The following is an 18,412-nucleotide window of genomic DNA, read 5'->3' as shown; positions in this document are numbered from 1 at the left end:
CCAAGAATAAGGCAAAGAGATTAACTCTGAACCAATAAGTGCTCTTTTTTTCACCTCAGCACAACTTTAGACACTCTTATATCTACACAGGTGGGAGGTCACTAACTGTGTATATGACTTCACTCATGGTGCAAAATATCTTTCACTACAACATTAAGTGTAACCCATCAGAACCAGTGGGGCACAGAAACATTAATCCCTGTGTAATGGGTAACATGAGTAATTTAGAACACATTTAAATACAGTTTTCTTCGGCTTATGGCCTTAAACACAGTCTCACTGCATGCAAGGAAAATTCACCCATTTAGCCCCAACACACCACAGTATATTAAATGCACAATGATAGTGATGTTCATGGGCCTTAAACTAATTAGGTTAAATCAGCTTCATACATTTTAGCCAAATTCACTCAAAACTCAAAAAATTGTTGACTAAATAAAAAAAATGATGTCAAGCTCATAAGGGATGAGTTTGTGTGTAAAGTGAAAAAAACATTTTTATGTCATGTTGACAATCTGGGGCATTTGTGTAGACTTAACATTAAAATGTTGTGTCATGGGTGGATGAGGGTTTAAATCATTTATTTTCATACAGCCCTGTGTCTAGAAATTACATTTTACTGAATACTAGAATAATGGATATTAGTTTACAATGAGGTATTGCTAGTTTTATGTAAATAAAATATCTTCACACTTCCACCACTGGCTGTTTACTCTACTCAGTGAAGACACATCTAATTTTACTAGATGAAGAAGCAGCAGCAGGGATGGCAAAGAAACAAATATATTTAAATACTTTACTGTTTTATCATGACAGTGAAAAGTGATTCTTTCTTGGAGTTAACTGCAGAAGAGTGTAGATTAAAATAGTGCCAGTTCTCTTTTTGAATTCAAAAGCAGTGATGTGTTAGGTCTGGTGTTCATGTAGAACGTGGAACACCCACAGTCAACTTAAATTCACAGCAACAATAAACTGCATCATTGTTTGCTCACTCCATAAAAACAGGTGACTCTATGAATGTACACATATCAGACAACTGACTTTTTAATTTTTTGACTGTGCCAATAGATTGGAGAGCCTACACATAGACCACCACTAAATGAATAAATTAATGAATTAAAATTAAATTCATATAATGTAATTAAACTGTTCTGGCTTCAGAAATCAAAATGAAAATACAGTTGCTGATACTTGTCAAATGTGTCCGTCAGTAGTTACTTCAGGCAACTTCCTCTCAGAAAACAAGAAGCTTGACTTCCTCACTACAGTGTTTAATGATGTAAAATACAGTTTACTTTGTCCTACATCAGACTTTGTTTGAACACACAGCATTCCCAACTTTTCTATAAGGATATTAAAAAAGACAGCGTGATGAGGGATATAATAGTCAAAATATATATATATATTTTTAACTAAAACAAACTATAAAAGCAAACTTACCAGTAACAGGAAGATGTGTGTGGTTGGCAGTTGTGTTGAGCACCATCTGGAAGGAGAGACTCCACCCACAGGACAGGAAGTGTGAAGCAAAGATAGAGTGTGTCTAAGAGAGTGGGGAAGGTTGTGTCACAGAGTAGGCCACACATCACAATGTATAAAAAAATACCTGTGCCTGACTGCTTGGAGGTTTGACTTTCTTACAACTTAAGTTTTAAAGACTTGACCTGGGATTTGTAAGCAAAGACATTTAGGGTGAATACTGGTACAGTGTGGGACAGTGGGTAAAGTGGGACAGTTAGGCTTTATCATTTTTATCTTTACATTTATATACGTCCATCACTAAAAATCAACACCGAACTCATTGTTAGCAAGCATGTGATTAAAAAAATATAGGCTCTGTGACTATGACATCACTTCCAGGGGTGTGGCACACTATACTCAACAACCTTGTGGTGAATTGTGATGAAAAATAAAAAAGACTGGAATAGAATAGAATAGAATAGAATAGATCTTTATTGTCCACCAGGGTGATAATTTGTCCTCAGTTTGTACTCTTTTTTGTTGAGTTAAGGATATTGATGGCACTTGGAATGGGGGACTTCTTAAATACATTTTTAGGTAACACAGGGACTCTATAGTGCCTCATGCAGCTCAGGAGCTCGAGCTGGCTAAAGAGAGGATGGGAGCTATCTGCTATCTGTCCTTTCTGTAAAGAGTTGGGTCAAGGGCTTTTATGGCGTGCCAACCATTTTACTTGCCATTGTCACAGTCCTAGAGAGTTTATTCTTGTGTACAGTTAAGATGACCATACCAGGCAGGGAGGTAAAGAGTTAGAACACTCTCAAACATAGTTTTGTACACTAATTCTAAAATCTGCTGACTAACACCAAGGCCACTAAGTTTCCTAAGAAGATAGAGTTGCTGTGAGCATCTCTTGAAAATATACAGTATTTCCAGCGAAGCTCATGTTGGCATCTAAAGTTTTCCACAGTTTCAACATGTTGGACATTGAGGGAAACTGGCTCTGTCTTCAGATCTTGTTTTGTGCAAATAATCAATTTTTTTAGTCTTAGCCACATTAATCTGTAACTTGCTGATGCGACACAATGTTTGAAGGGCCAGGTAGGCAGCTTCACCTGATGAGTCTGTAATCTGTAAAAGACCAGGTAAGGCCATGTCATTTAAACCATTTTATCTAAACCATCTAAAATATTTCTCATTGATCATAAATTCATTAGTAAACAGAGAGAATAGCACAAGGGAAAGAACACATTCTTGTGGGCAGCCTGTGCTCACAGTGAGCATGTCTAACATGCTCCCCCTGACAGAGACTCTCTGTGGATGACAGAGAGATCTGGTCTGATCCAGATCACTAACCCTGTATTAATAATAGGATACTACAAACTACAAAACTAACTAACTACAAAACTACAAAACTAAAATCCACAAATAAAATCCTGGCATCAGGATGCATAAGATGTTTCGTAACTGTATTAAGCAGGGTCAGCACAGTGCTGTCTATGCCTTTGTCGCTCTAACATGCAAACTGGAATGGAGCCAGCATAGTGGCCACAGTGTTGTTCAGGTGGCTGGCCAGAACACCATGGTTCCATGGTTTACACAGTATGGAAGTTATTGCAATAGGCAGGAAATCATTTGGTGTACTTGTGTCTGTCCTATTTGGCACTGGCCTAATTATTGAGTTTGCATGATTTTGGCACTGTGCATCAGCACAGTCTTTAATTTGGGCTTTTAGACCATCTGGGCCAGTGGTCTTATTTGGCTTCAGTTTAAAAAGACTTGCAGCAACATCATCCTCACTCACAACTACTGATGTCTCTGCAGTGAGGTTTTTGCAAAATTCATCACATTCTATTCTGCCATCCACAGTGTCCAATCTACAGTAAAAATTGTTCAGATCATTAATAAAGTTTGGACAACTACTTACATGACTGTCACTCTTATTACTGGATCTGCCCATTCATATTTTTAATCCCTCCCATGTTACTTTAATATTACCATTCACAAATTTGTCCTCAACTTTATTTTTTGTAGAGCACATTGAGTTGCAGATGTGTTATACTATACTATCTGATTCATGGTGTGAGTAGGAGGACTGTGGCCTTTCAAAGTTTTCACTTTTTCAGCTGTTAATTATAGCACCACCAATAAAATGATTGTGATCAAATTTGATGTGAAGCATTAGGACATCATTTCCAGTTATGGTGCCAAGTTTCATGTTTCTACCTCATTCCAGCTAAGAGGAAAATGAGCAGTACACGATCAAATACATGTAGTCCTGCTCAGTTTCTCCACTGAAATTAACTAGTATTTGTGTCTGCCTGCTACTTATATCCTCACAGCAGCCAGTACACATCAATCAAACTTTCACTAGGTCACATGATTTCAAATGAATATGGATGTGTCGTTTGATCATCATACATGTCAAAGTTTAGTAGGTCACATGGCTTATGTCTACAACTTTCAAAATATAAGCTCACACCACCTTCATAAGAACCTTTTACATTTTTAAAAATGAACTTGAAAATGACCCAAGCTCTTCAACAGGTCAAGAGGTTTTAAATTACTTTAAAAATGACCTTAAAAGTATTTCCATTTATTTTCATTTTTATATTATTTCTCTGAACCCAACTGAATGACTTGGAGGGTTACAGCAAATTACCTCATTTCACGTGCAAGTCCATAACAGAGTGTTACAAACATCAGGAAAGTATACACATATTTTAAGAAGTGTTACACTCCAAAATCACAAGCTCCTTTGTTTAATCACCACTTTAGTTTTTGTAAAAATTGTTTTCTTTTATGATTTACTGTCCTTTATAATTCATGTTTTATCCATGTTAATGTTTGCTATCCTGTTAAAATGTATATTTTGTATTTATATAGCCTATTCATGTACTTACATCACAATGTGTTACACAACAAACCAGGAGTACTGTCACCACCAGAGACGGTTGGTATAAATGGGCTTGCAGGGCTAAACCCTGCCTATCTTTTACAATAAAGATGAGAAAATTATTAAATTAAAGAAAATATTAAAATATTAGTTATTGAACCTTAGAACTGATTGTTTTTGGTGGAACCTATAGCAGCAACAGCACTAAAATAGTCAGAAAAATGCAGGATTTATCTAAATGGGCTGATTTTTACAGCCCATACTCCTAGAATCAGCTTTCAATCATTGTTGTCACATCTTGAGTGACAGGTGTCCTGACAAGCCCCCTTGATTTACTGTCCAGTTGGGCTAAATTAATTCAGCCCAGGCCACTGACTTTTGGCCAATGACAGTGCGTGGAAGTACAGTGAGGGCCTGCCCGCTCTCACTGTAGTGGGACAGTGAGCACTGAGTCTTGCAAATTGCGTTAGCATCATGCTGAACAAGGTGGATTATTTTAAATGCTGTCTATCGAGCGGGACCTCATCCAAAAATCATCGGACTTAAATGACTTGGTGATCAACCTGTTTGCATCCCAGACAGGCTGTTGATGTGAGCTTCTCTTCAAATAAGGTAGGCCCAAGCCCTAACCTCTTATTAAAGGAGCATTACTCCACTAGCGCCTATGCCTATAGGCAAATAAGGCAAATGCCCCTCCACTTTTCAAGGTGGGGGGCAAAACTCATATTGCCCCCCCACACACACACTTTTTTCAACTCTTCAAGTCAAAACGCTGTTGCATAATATTTAATTGAATATTTTAAATATAAAATGTAATTAAAAATTAAATAATCTTATTTACATTTAAATAATCATATCTGAATTATTCTGCACCCCATTTTCAATCCAAGTGGCATATTCCAGGCAGTACGGCACAAGTGCACCATGGTTGCCATGTCCGCTTATTAGAAGGAGTTTGGATTGTTTGTATTTCTGTAAATATGCTTTCAAATACTGGTAGTTAGCTTGCCTGTTTTAGTTGTGGATGCATTTCACGTTTTCGCCATTGTAGTTTGAGACACATTAATGATAAAAACGGGAAAGATGTGGAGAAGCAGCTTGTCTGATTGCGTGTTTCACTCCGGACATCTGGCACTGCTCTCTGCACGCGCATAGCCTACTGCAGCAGAAGCTGTAGACTACAGTCAGGTACAGTCTGCCACAGACTGTAGGGTACATGAAAAACCAACCATGAAACGCCAGCTAACTATCCATAACTTATGGAACAGTAAGATAAGGAAAAAAACATGCTGACCAGATGTCCCGCATTGCGTGGGACTGCACAGCATTTCTGTCTCTTTTCACGCGTCACGCAAATTGAGACCATGTCCCGCATGACTGGTTGTCACCCACACTTGCATTCACCCTCAATGAGAACAATACTATCCGGCTGCGGTAGGCAGCTCCAGCTCCGCCCCCTGCTCCAGCTCCGCCCCCCAGCCGCGCCCCATTTCGTTCCAGCCACGCCCCCTTTTAAAAAAATCTTGAAAAACCTTTATCACAAACTGTCAACTATTCTTTCGGTTTTTCAAGATTTTTATATTATATATATATATATATATATATATATATATATATACATATATATAGAGAGAGAGAGATAGAAGGAAATTCATTTCCTCAAAAATACAAAGAAATTAGATGATTTCTTCATCAAATTTGGCCATTAAATCCCAGACTTTCTCACCCTCCCAAAGGAGAGACTAATTGAAACCCTTCTAGGAGAAGACGGCAGTATTATAGAACTGGCAGGAGAATGTGTTACTGAATGTCACAAAACAAGACATTTCAGTGTAAGATACATACAATGTAAGATTTAATGTTTTATACCATTTTCTTGTTCTTGTTATGTATTAAACGAATTGTATTGTCTTGTAAACATTTTTTCTTTAAGGCCTTAGCAGTATTGTTAATTTTACAGTCATGCCAATAAAGTAAATTAAATTGAAAAAAAATGAAATTGAGAGAGACAGAGAGACTTTTTTTTTTTTGCTTTTACAGCAACTTTTATTTACACCATTACACAGAAATTTAGCAACAGGTTGAGGAGCCGCTGGTTGGAGAAGTGGAGGAGCTGCTGGTCGGACAGGTGGAGGAGCTGCTGGTCGGACAGGTGGAGGAGCTGCTGGTTGGAAAGGTTGAGGAGCTGCTGGTCGGACAGGTGGAGGAGCTGCTGGTCGGAAACGTGGAGGAGCCGCTGGTCAGAGAAGTGGAGGAGCCGAGTTGTCCGAGTAGATTGCCTGCAGATTTCCTCTTTTGCCATTTCCAATGTAGCCTGAGCAAAATAAAAATAAAAGACCCCCCCCCCCCCCAAAAAAAGAATGTTATATGGAAGCTGCAAGTCTTCACTGCTTCATGTTTTTTTTTTTTTACAAGCAACTACTGAAAGTCATGTTTCCAAGTATTGTATACATACCAGGTTTGCAATTTTGGGGGGGGTGCTGGTCCTTACAGCAGACCAAAAGGTAACAAAGAGCAACTTATTCAAAGACCTTTGTGAAGACCCCTGAAGGACGTTTCACTGAGGGGCGGTCTTCAGTTATAAATGTTTAGCTCTCCCCCTGCTCAGGGTCTTTCGTCATCTTGACCGCTCGCTCGCATGTTGATTGACCTTTTCTCAGCTGAGAGAATAAAAAACTTTGTCGGCTGACAGAAGTCTCTTTTTCATTCTTCACAAGCAGCAGAGAATTATTTTTGAATTTCCACAACAATTTGGTGTCAGAAGTGGGATCCCTCGAGTGATCATCTGGGAGGGAGCGTGGACAGTGACAGGCCATCCTGGAAAGAAAAAAAAAGATTTCCAGCCTCCAATCTCAAATCCTCTTCTGGGAAGGGAGGACTGACCACAAGCGCCCCAGATCGTTGCCGCTGGTATTCCACAAACTCAATTTAGCGAAAATTCATCTGGTGAGCACTGAAACATTGACTTTTAAATTCTTTCTTTCCTAAAATTAGGGGTTTAATTCGACATAATATTTTCATTCTTTATTTTATCCACAACCGTTACGTCAGGGTTAAGCGCCCTGACCGTAGGAATCCTTGGGTGAAAGTCCCAGTTGGAATCCTTGTAATAGTAAAGCAGTTTTGGGTGAAAGTCCCAGTTAACTGTGTGAAACATCCTTGGGTTCCAGTCCCAGTTGGATGTGGGCTTTAAATTGCTTGTGCCTTAGAAACGAAACGATCCTCACAGAGACATCTGTGTTGTTTGCCGTGCACGGTCTCCTCACTCGGGATGGGGAGTAGAAACTCCACTGAGGCTTGGCCTCTGGAGGGTCCGGTCGTGGATGTAATGAGAAGGAAATATGGGGATAAAAGTTTAAAATACTTAAATGTCTGGACAACTGAGTTTGAATTCCCAGTAGGGGGATCCCTCAGTGTAAAAAACGTAACAACATTAGAAACGAAACTTAAGGAAAAAGAGCAACTAATGAGAAGTAAAAGAAAAATTTCTGTAAGGAAATTAGAGTTAATGGAAAGCCAAATGGAATGTTTAAAAATGTGGAAGGAGGAAGCAGAAAGTTGTAATAGAAAGACAATGATGAAGCAGCTGCCTTTTCCATGTGTGAAAAAAGAAACAGACGAAATGCTAGATTAACAATCAAAAAGAACAAAAGACTCGCAGCTCTCTTCTTCTCTGAATCCACAGTTGACGGCTTTGAAGCTTGACCCAGACCTCGACGGCAGCTCCCCTTCAGCCCCGCCACCATACTGCTCTACAACACCCAGCGGGGAAGGAGAAGCGGGCAGCAGAACACAGCAGAGCACCAACTCGGGAGCAGCTCATCCTGATGCGCTGGTTTCTCCACAAAACTCAACAGAAGGTCCTTCATCTCCAATTGCACACAGACTGCGCAATTCCTATCAAGATGCAGCCTTCAACATACCCATGGTTGAAGTGTCTGGACCACAAGGAGCAACATTGGTTTTCCGGGCCTGGACCTCCACCGATATCACGGCAGCCTCACAACATCTGCCCAACCCCGCAGCATCAGGTAAACAATTTGCTGAGGAATTCTCCACGTTTTGCCAGGAGTTTAAACCAACTACAAATGAACTAAAGAGACTATCAATCACCAAAATGAAACCCACAGATTGGAAAAAAATATCTGGAAAATTCCCAGAGGCTGACATTTGGTGTAAGCACATCACCTGGGAAGATGAATCAAATGCTCAGTATAGAGAGTTTGTCACTCGTATCTGTGAAGCATTTACTCAAGTTTTCCCTGTCAAAATCCACATGGAGAGGATCACCGCCTGCAAACAGAGAGATGGTGAAAACGCTGACGAATATCTCACTCGCCTGACGGAGATATTCAGCACATACAGTGGCCTTGAACAGTCTGAGGTATCGAGCAATACTCCAGATGTGTGGGAAATTCACCTCAGCAATTATTTTCTGAGCGGGCTTAAACCAGAAGTTGCCTCAGCTGTTAAAGGTTCGTGCATTGGTTGGAATGATGCACGTCTGTCAGAACTCCGTGGATACGCCATACATGCCCATGACCAAATAATCTCAAAGAAGAAGAAAAAGGAAGAGGCAACACAAAAAGAGCTTCACATGGCAGCAGTAACCATGTACAATACAGCCCGAGGACACGGACACAAAAGAGAGAAGCGCGACCAGGGCAAGAACTGGAAAAAAAAGATCCAGCATTTCCCCCAACGATGTCTGTCATCACTGTAGATAAGTTGGACATTGGAGACGTAACTGCCCTGCACGTTCATCATGAAATTCAGAAGGAGCTTCAGATTGACGAAGGTCGGGGGTTGCCGGAGAGGGATGGACTCCTGCTGACAAGCCCAACCAACCTGTGAGATCGGGGGAAGGTACTGCACCACACACACACACACATACTGAGCAGATTAACACACAATCCATTCAGAGCTCAGCCAACACACGTGCAATTGCTTTAACATATGTTCAGTACACATCCGAGCATTTCAAAAGATTTCCACAACACACATTGACCATTTCAGAACAAAATGTTGTCTTCTTGGTTGACTCAGGTGCTACGCATTCTGTGATAAGAGCTTTAGAGCTCACTACAAAACCAAAATTGAGTGGGAATCGTGCATTCTGTTGGTTCATCAGGTCAGACAATTAGAGAAAACATCACTGTCCCACTTAAATGTGAGGATGGACCACATACCAACTTCAAGCATGCATTTTTACTTTCTGAAGTCTGTCCCATCAATCTGATGGGCAGAGACTTAATGTGCAAATTGGGCCTTTGTCTGATCTCAGCACCAGCAGGCGTGAAGGTCCACAGACTATCTAACCTAGAGCCAAATTTCTCACACCTTTTTGTTAACCACACCTTAGACCTGCAGTATGCATATCAATGGAAATTGCAACCTTTAACTGCCTCTGAGCTTGTTACAGAAGCCAGAAAGAGGGTCTTAACAGATGCAACAGACTGCATGACACCAGAGGACCTTCATTGCACCTCTCATGTGTCATCAGGACTTGATGAACCATATGAGGAAAATTGGTTAAGAGACAAATTTGATGAATTTACACTAATACACATTTATTGGACACAACATATAAATGCGCTATATCAGTCCTCAGTGTACACATCACACCAGCTCAGTGTGATGTGTACACTCTAAATCATTCCGTGCCACACATCGCACTCACAAAACACACATCAGATAACTGGGATGATTTGGGCCCATTCGTAAAAGCATGTCAGCGCGCAGCCGATTGGCAAGAAACATCTGATCGATCTATTTTCTTTTCACCAACACTGCAGTGCTACTATAAGAGTTTAACATCTGTTGTGCACACTCAAAGAAAAATCCAGCTGGTACCTCAAAGCACTTCTAAATGTTTTTCCTTTATGTCTGAAGAACAAGCAGCAGCTATTACAGCCCTACAGGAAGTCCCAAAGACACTGTGGGCTGTCAGTAAGTATGATGTTGGCCTCATAAAAAACTGTGAACCTGTTGTCATTACTCCAAAATCAGACTTCAGACCTTGCAAAGCTCAATATCCACTTAAGCAAGAAGCCACTGATGGTATAACACCAGTGTTTGAGTCTCTTAAAGCAGCAGGAGTAATTGTTCCTTGTGACGACTCTCCAGTGCACACACCTCTGTTCCCTGTGAAAAAGATCAGAGATAAGGACCAACCGACGGAGTGACGTTTTGTTCAAGATCTACAAGCAGTGAATGCAGCAGTCCAACCCAGAGCCCCAAACGTTCCGAATCCTTACACCATCTTGTCTCAAGTTCCATCTAATGCAAAATTCTTTTCAGTGGTGGACCTTTCTAATGCTTTCTTTAGTTTTCCTGTCCATCCAGAAAGCCAATTCTGGTTCGCTTTTAACTTCAGTGGGCGAGGCTACACATTTACTCGTCTGTGTCAAGGCTATTGTGAAAGTCCCACCATTTACAACGAAGCTCTCAGACAGAGTCTTGAATCTCTTGTTCTCTCTCCAAGCACTGCCCTGTTACAGTATGTCGATGACCTCATGATCTGCAGTCCGACCAGAGAGCAATGTGAAGTGGACACGGTCAAACTCTTGAAACGTCTGGCAAGCAATGGCCACAAGGCAAGCCTGTCTAAACTTCAATTTGTCCAGGAGAAGGTCATTTTCCTAGGTCATGTCATCACTTCTGAAGGGAAGACGCTTTCACCAAAGAGGATCGAGGCGATTCAAAACCTTCCTAAGCCCATCACAAAGAAGCAGATGATGTCATTTCTTGGCATGTGTTCTTATTGCAGACAGTTCATTCCGAATTATAGCATTCTTGAAGCTCCACTCTCTTCCCTCATTCATGGGAAAAATCTACAGTCACAAGATAAGATCACATGGACTCTTGAGGCTGAACAATCTTTCACTAAGCTGAAGTTCCCTTTACAAACCGCTCCGACTTTGGGTCTGCCTGACCCAACTAGGCCTTTTACTCAAACTGTAGATGAGAAGAATGGGTGTATGACTTCTGTTCTGTTGCAGGATTACGGGAACAAGCTACATCCTGTAGCTTACTTTTCTTCTAAGCTGGACCCCGTGGCAGCGGGCCTTCCAAGATGCATCAGAGCTGTGGCTGCCGCGGAGAAAGCAATTATGGCATCCAGAGACATTGTGGGCTATTCTGATGTAACTCTCCTAGTTCCACACGTTGTGTCCATGATTCTGCTTGAACAAAAAACTTCCCATCTCTCCATCTGTGTTGTGGCAGCACGGTGGTTACGATATAACACGGTACTTCTAGAAATGCCTAACATCACTGTCAAAAGATGTAATGTGTTAAATCCTGCCACTCTCTTTCCCACACCAGATGATGGAGAGGAACATAACTGCGTAACCGTCCTCCAACAGGTTTGCTCTCCAAGACCAGATCTACAAGAAACTCCACTAATCAACCCAGATCTGGTTCTTTTTGTAGATGGATCTGCTTCACGTGATCCACAACAAAGTTGGATTTGCTGTTGTCACTAACCATGAAACTCTTGTCTCAGATTCACTCCCCTCTCACTATTCTGCACAAGCGGCAGAACTAATAGCATTAACAGAGGCATGCAAACTGGCACACAACAAGACAGTAACTATCTACACTGATTCTAGATATGCATTTGGTGTTGTGCATGACTTTGGTACTCTGTGGAAACACAGACAATTCTTAAAATCTGACGGAAAACCCATTCTCCATCATGACAAGGTCGCAGATCTTCTGAATGCAATCCTGCTCCCAAAATCAATTGCTGTTTGCAAATGTCTTGCTCACACTAACAAATCACACTCCGTCTCCCTAGGAAACGCAACAGCTGATGCCGCTGCCAAAAGAGCTGCACTCCAACCCGCCAACTTTAATCCTTCGTTTGTTTCAACCCCAGTCTCTATTCCCAGCTCCCTCACAGCACTGCAGTCCTTTGCCACACCTCAGGAAAGGACGCTGTGGAAACGCTGCGGTGCCATGCAGAAAGAGGACGTGTGGTGGGGCCTGATAACAAACCCTGCCTGCCTAAACATTTCTTTCCCCATTTTGCAAAGCTGACACATGGAATGGATCATGTGTCAAAAGGGGGAATGTTGGATGCCCTAACTCAACATTGGTTCACCAAAGGTTTTTCAGCTTACGCACAGAAGTTTTGCCAATCATGTATGGTTTGTGTAACACATAATGCAGGTAAGAACAAAACAATGACACACGCCGCACACCCACCACCAAACAGGCCGTTCGAACATGTAATGATGGATTTCATGTCATGTCACCAGCAGAAGGGAAGAAATACTGCCTGGTGAGGGTTGACATGTGGTCAAAATGGGTTGAAGCTTTTCCAGCAAAACATCAAAGCAGCCAACTGGTAGCAAAGGCTCTGTTAACTGAAATAATTCCCAGATGGGGAATACCAACAAGATTGAGCAGTGACAATGGTTCACACTTTGTTAATGCCGCAATAACCCAAATCAGTAAATTCCTTGCAACTGATCTCAGACAACATTGTTCATATCACGCTGCCAGTGGAGGAGCTGTCGAACGGGAAAATGGCACCCTGAAATCCAAATTAGCCAAATGTTGTGAGGAAACAGGACTGCCATGGACTAAAGCTTTGCCTATTGCTCTATTACACATGAGAATGAGGAAAAGGTCCAGAGTAAACATGAGTCCTTTTGAAATTCTTTTTGGCAGACCTCCATCCCTAGGAGTAGAGCCTGTAACCAGACCACTCCCCTCCACTGGCCTTTGTGAGGATGACATGTTACAGTATTGCAAAAACTTATCATTCTCTCTCTCTCATCTCTCAGCAGGTGAAAGCAGCCCTCCCATCACCAGCCTCCACCTCACTCCATGATTTCCAGCCCGGTGATTGGGTGGTGATAAAGGACCTGAGAAGGAAGCACTGGCACTCCAGACGGTGGCGAGGTCCATTCCAGATACTCCTGACAACGCACACCGCCATGAAGGTCGCTGAGAGAGCAACGTGGGTCCACGCCAGCCACTGCAGGAGGATCCCTGAGCCGATGGAGGAATTCAATTGCCAACCCGGACGACGTGAGGACGGGCGACGTGAGGACGGGCGACGTGACGACGGACGAACACAGGAGAGAACAACGAGGGATAACTCCGTGAATGCAGCAGACACCAGCTAGACGTGGGAGACCAACTACAACAACCTTCTCATCCCATCAAATCACATCATGCACCACCTGATCCTGCTCCTATCATGCTCAGCGATGCTGATAGAAGCCTACACATACGAACCCGCCAAGACTGTCACCCTGACTGAAGGGCAGAGTGCAACATTCACTTGCAACATCTATCCTGAAAGTCGGCGATTTGGTCAAATTCATGCACATTATGCCGAATATGACAAATATCTGTGCAGAGATCCCTGTGGACCGCGCGATTGGCATTTGGTTCTGGCAGCCACGAGCAAAACCCTTGCCCCAAACAAAGACTCTCGTTTCAGCATGACCAAAATCCCACATTCCAACGGAGCACGGAGCGTCATCTCTAATGTCAGACCAACTGATGCAGGTACATATTGGTGTGGAATCGAATATCCAAACTCCGATATGTACAGGCAACTCAGGATCGTGGTCAACGGGCCACCACACTCACATGACGCTCCACTTAACATGCTGCCAAATGTTAAGTCCATCCCACCAACTCCTGAAATAGATAGCTACCACCCAGACAACTTAAACGTCATGGACCACAGAGGGAACACAGTGCAGCAAGCCCTCAGGCAGTGCAACGACAACAATGCATGTGCCTTAGCCCTTTTACACAAAAAGGAACTGAAGATTCCTTGTGACTGTTGGGTTTGTCATTCTCTGACAACCAGATGGCAAGCCAGACCACTCACGGCAAAAATTGTGTCACAAGGTCACACGAAGGAATCTTGGGGCAGAGAAGACCATGGCAAATGCACTGTCCCTCTGGGAATGATGACTTTACTGATTGCCGGCCAACAACTAAGGGAAAATGTCTCAGTTACAGCACACCCCAATATCACCTGCACTGACTCCCACTCAACCCCAGTAACATGGCATTTGATGTTCCCCTACAACATGCAGAGACCTGTGTTTGTTCGGCATCATCATTAGGGCCTCATCTAGGACAGTCAAGCTGTCAAACTAAAATATTTGTAAACACCACAGCATCAACTAATTGCTCCCATAGGTGGCCTAATAACACACTGACAAGATTTGCGTGTCCATTTAAACATCTTTCATCCCAACTGGGAATAATGTGGTCTTGCAGTGGAAAAGCTTATCATGGCTTGCCACCTCAGTTTCAATGGTCTGGCTGTTGCCACCCATCAATAGTTACCACAGATACAACAGTCTTCCTTAAGAAGGTTCCCACTATCACTAACATTCAGTCCACCGCACATTTTCGAGATCGCAGAGATATCACCGGCGTTCCCTCAAAATATGACGGTTATGTTTTGGCTGATCCTTGGACTTCCCCCAGTGCCAATGTTGGCTGGTCTCTATTTTTAGGAGGGGGAACCGCTGCAGCCCTGAACAAAATTAATGGACTGGCCTGGTCTGTTCTCTCTCTGGCAAACCGAACTGAAGCAGCTCTCACTTTTGTCAACACTGAAATGTTTGCAATTAGAACAGCAGTTATTCAACACAGACTCGCTCTCAATATCATCTTTGCTGAAAAAGGAGGTGTTTGCAAGATACTTAATGCCTCCTGTTGTTTCTATGTTCCTGATGAATACGAGAACATCACCAACATTATCAAACACATGCAAGATGCCATTAGGCCCCCACCAGCTGCAGATGATTCATGGTTCTCTTGGTTGAAGGCTTGGGGTCAAGAATGGTCATCATGGTTCCTAACAATGACTGTACCGGTTGTAATTATTTTCTTTTTACTCTGCACCATAACTTCCTGTGTGTTGAAATGGCTGTCTACTGTACTTACCAGAAAGGTAATTCAATCCTCCACGTATGTCCATGTGAACGTTAATAGTGACCATCAAATTTCAACTTCAGTTCCTGTCCCTGATCTGCCTCACTACTCCAGCTCAGACTCTGAATTTGATGACGACATTTGGTAAACAATTTTTTTTTCTTTTTGCTTTCCTTATTTTTGTTTTATTTTTACCTCCCTTTTGATGATTATTATTTTTATTCCTTTCTTTTACTGTTATTGACATTGTATCTCCCTTCCCCTCTGAACAACTTGTAGCAGGGGGATAGAGAGAGTCAGGCACAATTGGCCAATCAGGAGGAGAGCACTGCAGTTAAGAGGCCCATGAAGCACAGGTGTGTAAGCCTCACTCATGCTCCTGAAATCACTCCGGTGCACATGCTCCTTTGGTAAGCCAAACAAATCCTGTTCTGAGATTATTTGTTTTTAAAGGTAATGTAGGGGTGCAAAATGCACCCTGAGGTATTTTATTTGTATATAGTATGTAAATATAGAAACTGTGTAAATATGTGGGTCTGCCAATAATTTATTCTTTTTTTTGTAAAGGGTCCTAACAGTCCTACAGTAGTGCCAGGGGCAAGGTATGAGAATGCCTCCTTATTATCAAGCATTGTTTGCATGTCTGTAGCCTGAGATTTAACACGTGCTCTGTTAAATTATATTTGGATTTTGTTTTTAGTAGTTGGAGTACATGGCTAACTTATAACTCTGTTTTTTTGTTGTAGTGCTGCAGCTGGTGTTGGCCTTTGGTCACAGGAGCAGCTGGTGCAGTGGGAGTTCACCTGTCGATTTGTGGTGTTATCCTTTAAGGTTTGCTGTGGCACTGGTATTAATTTGGGTGTGTTTCTGTTGGGGTAAAGAGGGTTTATTTTGTTTTCTAGTTTTGGCATTTAATTATTTCTTGTTTTGTTCACATATAGTATACTGCCAGTGCACCAGCCTGCTGACCGGTGTGCCACCACCACCTGCAGCGAAATATTTGACTTTTTTTAACCTTTTTAAATTGATGTTAGCGACCCTCCACCATAATAAAACAGCCTGTTACGGCATTTTGACCCACACTGACTGTTTGCTTCGTCATTGAAGTTTGCCTGTGTGTAATTTTAGAGCTTAGCTGAGTGTCACAAACTGCTATGATGATGCATTTTAAATCCACGTGAACTAATGTGTCGGATATTCAAGTTATGACCAACCTTTGTAATATTCGCTTTTTTTTTTTTTTTTTTTCTTTTTTTTGTGGTTATTTTTTCTTGCTTTTATTTTCATATATATTTTACACTTTTTTTATGGCTTTTATTTTTTATCGTATTTTTATTCTATATTTTCCTTTTATCACTTATTTATTTTTCTTTCCTTTCACACTTGCTTTCTTTTATCATTGTTGTTTTCTCCATTACTGATAACTCCATAACTTCAGATAATCAAAAGGGGGAATTGTGATTGTAAATTTAAGGTCTCCATCTTGCGTATTATGTCTGAACCTCTTACTTTCACAATGACATGTAAAATCCTGCAGGATGCCCCGGGTGTGGAAGATCACCCTAGGCGGGGGATACTGGTCCCCACAGCAAACATCCATTTTGTGTATTGTGTCTGGACCTCTTGCTCTCACAATGACATGTAAAATCCTGCAGGATGCCCCAAGTGTGAAACAACACCCTGGGGGGGGGGGGAATGCTGGTCCCTACAGCAGACCAAAAGGTAACAAAGAGCAACTTATTCAAAGACCTTTGTGAAGACCCCTAAAGGACGTTCCCAGGCCACTGAGGGGCGGTCTTCAGGTATAAATGTTTAGCTCTCCCCCTGCACAGGGTCTTTCTTCATCTTGACTGCTCGCTTGCATGTTGATTGACCTTTTCTCAGCTGAGAGAATAAAAAACTTTGTCAGCCAGCAGAAGTCTCTTTTTCATTCTTCACCAGCAGCAGAGAATTATTTTTGAATTTCCACAACACCCCCCAATTTTTTTTGGGCATTAACATAGTCTATTTTAATGCCTGTGTCTATCTTATGATTTTATTATTTTTGATATTTTTTGCTTTATCATGTGTTTTCTAGTATCTCTCTAACACACACAAACACCATGCTGGGCAAGCTAAGCTAACGTTAACCTAATAACGTCGAGAGAACAACATTGATGCTGTATCTAACCTTCCTCACGTTAAACTTCCAGTAACCTCTAAACCTAAAATAACCTATAAAAATGTCTTTAATGCCCCTTCCTGGTACTTCCTGATGGCCGGGAACCGCGGCCACATGGGGTCTCGTCTGGCCGCCTGGACCAGCGGAAAATCCCTGCACATTTCATCTGGAGGAGCGGCTTCCTGCGGGGGCGGAATGGTGAGTTCCTTGTAAGCGGCGGCTCTTCTGATTATCTCCAGGAGCTCCCGGAGGAGACCGCCTATCGCCGGCAGGGATGTAGACGCGGAGAAAGAGACCCCATGGTCCCCTGGGTGTAACGGTAGGCCTACGTCTATTGAGCCACCGCCGAGCTCCGGCTTTCCCAACAGGGGAAGGGAAGCAAGGGGTGAGCTGCACGACTCCACCCCCTCCATCCGTGGATCATGCAGCTCACCCCTTGCTTCCTTTCCCAACAGGGGAAGGGAAGCAAGGGGTGAGCTGCATGATCCACGGATGGAGGGGGTGGAGTCGTCCGAATCCAGCCCTTCAGACGGGTCCAGTATCTCCGAGATACTGGACCCATCTGAAGGGTTGGATTCGGATGACTCCGCCCCCTCTATCCATGCTGCTGCTATGTGAGATACTATCTCCAGGGCTTCATCAACCTCGTATGAGTCCCACACCGGCCACACATCTCCAGCAGCAGCGGCGAAATCGTCAGCTCTTTGCTGCTTCTCAGCCTGTGGAAGGAGAGCGCAGTATGGGCATGACGACTGCGGAGTGAGAGCCAAGCCGGCGTGCTCCGGTCCCAGGCAGTTCTCACAGCGGCCGTGCAGGTCGAAGTTCCTGATGACAGCGGACAGGCAGGCCGAGCAGGTCCGGTCGCTGTCCGATGTCCTCCTGGAAGTCATCGTAGCTGTAGAATCTCTCATGTGCTTGCAGTGTTCGCTGAAGAAAAATGGGAGCTGATTGTACGGTCTCAAGGCAACTTATAG

At 42.6% G+C, this 18,412-nt stretch overlaps 1 protein-coding gene across 1 annotated transcript in view; it reads right to left on the bottom strand.

The window, feature by feature from the left end:
* Window positions 1-1,538, bottom strand: part of itgb2 (integrin, beta 2) — a 74,120-nt gene extending 72,582 nt beyond the window's left edge. The window contains exon 1 of the mRNA XM_033615067.2: window positions 1,441-1,538. The gene's annotated coding sequence lies outside the window, so the exon portion shown is untranslated. The remainder of the gene's footprint in view (window positions 1-1,440) is intronic.
* Window positions 1,539-18,412: the final 16,874 nt, after the last annotated feature.

Source organism: Epinephelus lanceolatus, chromosome 14 (genome assembly GCF_041903045.1).
Source record: "Epinephelus lanceolatus isolate andai-2023 chromosome 14, ASM4190304v1, whole genome shotgun sequence".
Taxonomy (NCBI): domain Eukaryota; kingdom Metazoa; phylum Chordata; class Actinopteri; order Perciformes; family Serranidae; genus Epinephelus; species Epinephelus lanceolatus.
This window is presented reverse-complemented; position numbering and strand designations above follow the sequence as displayed.